Source organism: Sorex fumeus, unplaced genomic scaffold (assembly GCF_029834395.1).
Source record: "Sorex fumeus unplaced genomic scaffold, SorFum_2.1 ptg000070l, whole genome shotgun sequence".
In the NCBI taxonomy this organism is placed as follows: domain Eukaryota; kingdom Metazoa; phylum Chordata; class Mammalia; order Eulipotyphla; family Soricidae; genus Sorex; species Sorex fumeus.
The window spans coordinates 7,170,193-7,171,317 of record NW_026606127.1 but is presented as its reverse complement, the minus strand read 5'-3'; the positions used below and the strand labels follow the sequence as shown (position 1 = coordinate 7,171,317).

Below are 1,125 nucleotides of genomic sequence, written 5' to 3'. Positions count from 1 at the left end.
AGGTTTTATTATTTATTTCCTCCTGGCTAGTTTGGACTCCTTTTCTTGGTCATTTTCCAAAATCTTGAGCTGTAAGTTATTTTTGTAGGCCCTTTCTTTCTTCCAGTTGAATTCTGGCGGAGCTATAAACTTTCCTCTTAGAACTGCTTTTGCTCTGTCCCACAAGTTCTGGTAGTTCCTCGTTGTCATTTTTTCTGGAATCTTTTTATTTCCTCTTTGATTTCGTCTCTACACCAATGGTTGTTTATTACTTCCCTCAAATAAAATATTTTCTTGCCAAGTTTTTGTCTGTTTGATCTATTGAGAAGTGAGAAAGTACTGTTGAAATCTCCATCTAGCATTGTGTTGCTATCAATGTTTTTCTTTAAGTCTATTAGAAGTTGTTTTTACGTATTTTGCTGATCTGTCATTAGGAGCATATACATTGAGGAGGGTGAGTTCTTTCTGATGTACAGATCCCATGATCATTAAGAAATGACCTTCACTGTCTCTTATAACCTTTAGCCTGAAGTCCATGTGGTCTGATACTAGTATTGCCACTGCAGCTTTTTGGAGGTGTTCTTTTCTTGAAGAATCATTTTCTAGCCTTTGACTTTGAGCCCATGGTTGCTTTGATTATTCAGATGTGTTTCTTCCAGGCAGCAGAATGTTGGGTTCAGTTTTCTATTTCATCCTGCCATCCTGTGCCTCTGAATTGGTGCATTTAGTCCATTGACATTGAGAGAGATCATTGTGATGGGGATTTTTGCTATCTTTATGTCGAAATTTGGAGTACTTGTGGGGCTTGTCTTAGCTTAAAGTAGCCCTGTTAATTCTTAATGCAACAAAAATATGGAACACTTTACAAGTTGGCCTGTCATCTCTGTGTAAGGATCATGCTAATCTCTATATCATTTCAATTTTAGTATATGTGTTGCCAAACTGAGTATAAGAGCTGATTTTTTCCCCTATTTTTCTCTTCTGATTTCTTTGAGTGTTGTCCTTACTCACTCCTATGGCAGACAGTGATTCCCAATCTAGGAAGGTATTTCAAAGCAGCTTGAAGTGATAAATTTAGAACATTAATGTCCCAGAAGGAAAAGTATGGTTTTTACCATATTATCTTTTACCATACCCAGGGCATCA

At 36.9% G+C, this 1,125-nt stretch overlaps 1 pseudogene; it reads right to left on the bottom strand.

Moving 5' to 3' along the window:
* Positions 1 to 825: 825 nt before the first annotated feature.
* Positions 826 to 922, bottom strand: LOC130037042 (uncharacterized; annotated as a pseudogene).
* Between the last annotated feature and the right edge of the window lie 203 nt (positions 923 to 1,125).